The 7,042-nt window shown below is 44.1% G+C and overlaps 1 pseudogene; it reads right to left on the reverse strand.

Moving 5' to 3' along the window:
• Window positions 1-1,378: 1,378 nt before the first annotated feature.
• LOC120686346 lies at window positions 1,379-6,814 on the reverse strand (annotated as a pseudogene).
• Window positions 6,815-7,042: the final 228 nt, after the last annotated feature.

A 7,042-nucleotide genomic window follows, 5' to 3' on the forward strand; every position in this document is an offset into this window, starting at 1 on the left:
GGCCCCTTGCGGCGTGCAGCCTGGGCGTGCGAGCTGGGGCCCGTGGAGGCCCCTCGCGACGCGGCTGACCGGGCAGCAGAGCCCCCTTGCGGCGTGCGTGAGTTGTACTGAAATTAAACTTGGCCATAACACATGTTGCGAGTCTGTTTTGGAACAAAATGAGTCCTATTTGTGAAGAGATTACTTCTGACTAGAAACTTCTTGATGCAATTGACATATGCTGGGATCTAAGGAGGCTCTCATTGTGATCTGTTCTATTCCGCTGTTAATATATGGCATATGTGGCTGAAATATGTCATTTTAGTGATTTGGTTTGCTGAAATATGGTGTGTTTGAAAGAGTAAGGCACTACTACAAAATAGGCCTTTTGTCCCGGTTCCAAACTGCCTTTTGTCCCGGTTTTGGAACCGGGACAAGCCTTCCGGGACAAAAGCCTCGAGGCTTTTGTCCCGGGTGGCAGAACCGGGACAAAAGGTGCCTGCCGTTAAAAAAAATTTTGCACACCACGGGATTCGATCCCAAGACCTCTTGCCTAGCGCATGGTTTCCTTACCAACTCACCTAAGTAGTACACGTGACTCAGTATAGAATAACTTCCTTTTGAACTATCACGTGGATGGGCCTTTTGTCCGGGTTGGTAACACCAACCGGGACAAAAAGGGTCTTTTGTCCCGGGTGGTAACACCAACCAGGACAAAAGGGTCACCTTTTGTCCCGGTTGGTGTTACCACCCGGGATAAAAGGGTTGGGCCTTTTTGTCCCGGGTGGAGCCACCAACCGGGACAAAAGGGGGGCCTTTTGTCCCGATTGGTGGCTCCACCCGGGACAAAAAGCCCATGTCCCCCGCGTTGGCCCGGCTAGCCGTTGGACCCGGGATAAAAGCCACCTTTTGTCCCGGGCCCAAAGGTAACCGGGACAAATGGCTTGGAAGAAAGGCCTATTTTGTAGTAGTGAGGGTAAATCTGTCAAGAAATTGTGTCTTATGACACCTTTAGGCTGAAAATACTATTACATGTGTTATAATGTCTCTAGCAAATACCACATTTGAAGGATGTCCTCCATCCAATTTTGTCTTTCCGTAAGAGTCCATGGTCACAAAAAGGGAACATATACTGGACAAGTAGAAAATAGTGGCACGGTAAATGGATACTGATTTTGTGGGTTCTTGGTTCAAAGCACTAGCTGTGACAGATCTGGCTCTTTCAATTTCCTCTAAGAATTTTGCTATACTTAGTGACTTTATGAATGTCATGTATGAATTAATAAAGTAATTCGAGTGTCATGTATGAAGTAATTAAGTGATTGCAAATTCTTTTCAATGGTGCAAGCACATGCTTGCTGCGACCTTTGTTTTCATCAATAGACTGCTGACAGTTATATGAAGAGAACTACTGTGAGCCCGTTTCTGCTCAAGTAACACAATTTGTGAAGCATAATACAGATTTTTAAGAACGCCTGAACAAGAAAAACATCACAAATGACACGTGAAATAAAACATTATGCAAGCATTCAGATTTCAGAACATAAATTACTGAGAGCTGGTCCTTAAGTTTCCTCTAAGATATGCATCCCTGATCTCGTGCAGCTTGGTAGCCACATCCTGCATGCTGATGCGCTCGTTGGGTGACGTCTTGGTGCAGCAGAGCCCAATGCTCAGCACTGACCGAAGAGTCTGTGCCCCACTATCCCTGATGGTCATTGTAATGTCCTCTCTCTGCTCTAGCTCCTGAAGCAGCTGTGGGTCAACAATCTGGAACACATTATCGGGGAAGTTGATCTCTGTTAACTTTGCAATGGTCATCCCATCCTTGAACATGTCATCTGTCGGGCTCCTTCGGATGAATATCTCAAGGAGAACAACTCCGAAGCTGTATACATCCGCCGCAGTGGAAACCTGACCACCCGCAGCATATTCTATAGATCGCATGTACATGGGGAAGTCGATTTAGTTATAGTAAACATAAAATTTGTTGTATTTATTTTTTCAAACACAGAGTGAACAGGGACAGTACCTGGAGCAATGTATCCAATGGTTCCCTTGATTGTGAGTGAAGAAGTGGAAGTTGAGTCAACAAGAGATGGTGATGTTGTATCAAATTTGAACCTTGCTAGCCCAAAGTCTCCAACATGTGCTACCATATCATCATCCAAAAGTATGTTTCTAGGCTTCAGATCACAATGGACAATGGTCCCTTGGTGGTTATGGTGCACATACGCCAGTGCATCTGATACATCTACCATGATGCTTAGCCTTTCAGCTAGTGAAATGTAATTCAAACATGAAGAGCCTTCACTGTCTTGAGTGGAGTACAGAAAGTTATGCAGGTCTCCTCGTGGCATGAACTCATATACTAAGGCCATGAAATCATTCCCGTTGGAATCAATACTTGAGCATGCAGTTAGGATAGGAACTAGATTGCGATGCCGCACATTTTTCAAAGCACTACATTCTGCGATGAAGCTCTTTTGTGCTTCTCTTGTCTCTAGACTGAAAACTTTGATAGCAACTGCTTTTCCATCATGAAACAATTTTCCCTGGTAAACAGAACCATATCTTCCCTGACCAATTAGATTGGATCTTGCAAATCCTGGGGAATCTTCCAGGAGAGGGTAAAGAGATAGCTTTTGTCTTCTGTTTTCGCCTCCGGAACAACCAAACAACAAAGGCTGCTGCAAATACCACCACTATAGCTACTAGGATGACTTTTTTCCAAATAAATGAAAGCTTGTGTTTAGCTGAATTCGATTGCATGATAGGACATGCAAGTAAGTGTAACCCCAGTGGCCCGCCACAAAGCCCCTGATTTCCATTAATCCATAAAGCTGTCGCATTCTTGAAGATCCCTTTTGTTGGGACCTCACCCTTCAGATGGTTGGATGACAAATCCAGTTGCTCAAGGAAGTGTAGGTCACTAAGAGCGACCGGTATTGATCCAGTCAAGTTATTGTGAGACAGGTTGAGAATTTGTAGGTTACTTATATTGCCAAGCAAGGCGGGGATGCTTCCACTGAAAAAATTATCCCCCAGCTCGATAACTTCCAAACTTTCACAATTACCCAATGTTCTGGGAATCTCTCCAGATAGATTATTTGATGTGATTTGTAAATATGTGAGTTGTTTAGCATTTCCAATGTCGGCATGAAGTGGTGCATATAGGCTGTTAAAGGATAAGCTAATTCTCACTAATGTTGGAATTGTGAAGATTTCTTTTGGTATAGTGCCATGAAGATTGTTGGAGGAAATGAGCAATTCCTGAAGCACTTGGAGGTTTCCCAGGCTTGAGGGTATAGGTCCATTTAACCGGTTCCATTCTAGACCAAGATACATCAGTTGAGATATATTTGAGAAGGCTGATGGAATGAGCTCTTTAAAGAAATTGTTGCTTAACTGTACTACTTGCAGACTGTTGAGGCCCCCAAGCCATTCTGGAAGCACACCTGTAAATTTATTATGAGGCAGACTTACAATGACTAGGTTACAATAGTTTGCTATACCAGAAGGTAAATCCCCAGACAGTTGGTTTCCTCCCATGTATAGATACAGGAGCTGTCTGGAAAGGTTACCTACAGAATTCGGCACTTGGCCCGCTAGATAATTGTTTGCTATCGAGAACTCACTTAGCTCAGTGCAATTGGCTAAGCTGTCCATAAACTTCCAGCCTTGGTTACTACTTGCTTGCAGTTTATTGAGCTCAAGATTTAGCCGTGATAGTTTAGAAAGTTTTCCAAATGAGCTAGGCACTACCCCTGTGAACTTATTACTTGACATGTCAATATGGTGCAATTTGGAAGCATTTGTTAATGAAGGTGGGACATAACCATGAAAGAAGTTGTCAGCTAACCAGATCCCCTGAAGATCAGGTAGATAGTTACCTATACTGGATGGTACAACTCCGGAAAAATTGTTTTTTGTAATTGAAAGTTCAACTAGATTAGAAAGATTCAGAATGGGATGTGGAAATTGGCCTGACATCTTATTGCCACCTACGCGAAGGACCTGCAGCCCCAGCAAGCTTGCAAACTCATTTGGGATGTTCCCCTCGATGTTATTCATTGCACAGCGAAACTTCTGTAACATTGTGATATTGGCAACAGAGACAGGGATGGTTCCAGTAAGATTATTTGAGGTAAGATCAAGATTTTCAAGGTGCTGAGGCAAATCTACCGGTATCTGTCCAGTTAGATTGTTGTTTGCCAGCAATAGCTCTGTTAATTTTGAACAGTTTGCAAGAGCGGGTATCCTTCCTTGTAGCGTGTTGTTTTGCAAGCTGAGGATTTGGAGGCGATGCAGATGACCAAGGGACATGGGGATGTCTCCACTGAACGAATTAGTCGATAGAACCAGGATTCTTAGGAATGTTAGGTTTCCTAGTGAAGGGGATATTTGCCCTGCTAGACCTCGGTTTGTAAGATTAAGAGAACTGACACGACCTGGGTTCTTGACAGAACAGTGGACACCTTCCCAACTGCAGAATTGGGTGCTAACGTTCCAGGACATCAAAGCTTGTTGTGGATCATGACTTATCGTCTTCTTGAACTCCAGTAGTGAAAGCCTATCTGTGTAGTTTCCATTGGAAGAGCAGATGACAGCATGTGTACAGCTCGTTATTAGGATAAAGAAGAAGAACTGTCCCATCGCAGTAAGCTTCATCGCCACCTTTTCTAGCTTGGTTGAGTTTAGACCATGATTATGCCAATAGACAGAAAAAGAGAAATTTCAGATAACAATTTTATAGAAGAGTACTCAGTTCCAAATCATTGTTCACTTTAGGTTTGTCTTAAGTTAAACCTCTCTAACTTTGACCATGCTACAGAAAAATATATGGATTTTCACAATACCAAATAAATGCACTATTAATACATATTTCATGGTAGATTTAATAGAACTAATTTGATGCTGCATATTTTGGTACTTGTTTCTTTAAGCTTATTCAAATTTAGATATATTTGATTTATGGCATAGATATATTGATCAATAATTTAGAACGGAAGGAGAATATATTTGAGAAAAACAATGTTTTAAATCGCGGGCTATAGCAATTAGCGGAAACTCTGACGAAACACTAAGAGTCGCTATAGCGCACTTTAGCGGTCGCTAATCCAATTAGCGGATTATAAATAAGAAAGAAGTAATGTTAATAAATGTGAGAAATAGGAAGGCCCAGATGAGAAAGAGACAGCCCAAAACCCTCCCCTACCGGCTCAGTACAGGCCCACGTGAACTTCCCCTGCCATGGCTGATGGCTCCGCATCCCCACCCTGCCAGCTAGCCTTATCCTCATCCCTGCCGCTGCTCCTTCCTCCTAGCGCTTTCTAGGTGGCACTTCTTCCCCCATCCCCACCTCGTACTCCCCTGCTGCTGGCGACCCTGCTGCTGGCCTGCTGCGCTCTCCCCACCTCCAGAGTTGGCTTCGAGCTCGATGGCAGAAGCACTTTCTCGTCCTGCTCGAGTGCCATGCTGCTTCGCTGACCTGCTGGAGGGTTGGCTTCCTCCTCTCGCCGGAGCAGCCACGCCTCGCACCGCTTCCTCGCCCTGCTGGTGCACCATGTCCAGTGCCCCCTTCCTCGTCCTGATGGAGCGTCGCGCCGCACTGCTTCCTCAGCTCTGAGGAGATAAGGCGGCCCCCCACCAACTACCTTCAACACGATGTCTGATTCTTCCTCTCTCTCCAGCAGCATGGATTAGAGATAGCGGCGCTAAAAGTGAGTCGGCGCTATGGGATTTAGCGGAGAAAAGCGCAGGGTTTTAATATCCGACCGGTTAGTGGTAACCGCCGGCCTCCGGTTCCGGTTTACGGACCGGTTACGGTAGAAACCGATCAAATTCAAATTTGAATTCAAATGGTGCAGTTCAACTGGTTCGTACCGGTATACCAGCCGTTTTGACCGGTTTACCGGTCGGTTTGACTGGTAACCGGTCGGTTTGACTGGTAACCGGTCAAATTCAAATTTTTTTCTTTTTTGGTTTAAATTCAAATGCCCGCAAAATATACTAAATAAATATTTATATAACATATTTTAGTCTAAATGAACCCTGCAACTATTTTTTGTACTACTTTTACATTGTATTTATATATTTTTGTATGCACGTTTTTTTTATTTAATTTCAAATCCCCGCAAACTATACTAAATGAGCGAATTTTTGAGAAAATTTGACACCATTAGATTCGTCGCACCTTGAAGTATTTTTAGGAATTTTTTGGGAATTTTTCATTTTTTTGAATTCAAATTTAAATTTTGAATTTGGGTCGGTTTTGTACCGGCCCAAACCGGAACCGGACCGGACCGGACCGGTTTGACCGGAAACCGGTCAATCCGGACCGGTTCCCACCGGTAAGGTGAACCTTGGAAAAGCGGCACAAAAGCGGGCGTAGCTGAGATAGCCGAAGAAAGGGGCATATCGTAGCGTGGAATCTCTCCGGCCGCTGTTGCGGCGTTAAAGCGGCGCTATAGCCCGCTATTTTTATCAGTGGAGAAAAAGAAAAACACTGGCTCATTTCCGTTTGTGTTCACCCTTCTATATTGTGCCGTTTCCGGTATGAACTCGTTGGAACAAGAAATTCCTAGTAATATGTTCACCTGTGGACAAATTATATAATTCGATCGACGTGCATTTTTTACCTTGTTTGTGAACATAATCTGATTATACTGTTAATTATTGTTAACACAATATATAACTCGAATGAGAGACAACCAAGAGACTTAACAAGAGGCTGGATGGTGCTTACCTCTGGTGGAAGTAGTCCAATGGGGTGCTCGACGAGATCACTGAGGTAGCCGGCAAACACGGCACCGTTGGAAAAATGTTCGCCCCTCCAGCAAGCATCATCCCTCTATTTGTACCATTTGCTGAGCCGATGCCGCTCTAGCTCCTTCAGCAAATAAGTCAAAAGCAGCCGTATGTTACTACTGAATCACCCATGGGCCCCAGATGACTTGGGGTCAAGCACTCAAGCCGGCCACTAGAGACATCGGTATCACGGGTGTACATCCTGTGAAAATAGAACAAATAATATTGAAAACGACGGGCATTCACCCAAAAA

This window comes from Panicum virgatum, chromosome 8N (genome assembly GCF_016808335.1).
Source record: "Panicum virgatum strain AP13 chromosome 8N, P.virgatum_v5, whole genome shotgun sequence".
NCBI lineage: Eukaryota > Viridiplantae > Streptophyta > Magnoliopsida > Poales > Poaceae > Panicum > Panicum virgatum.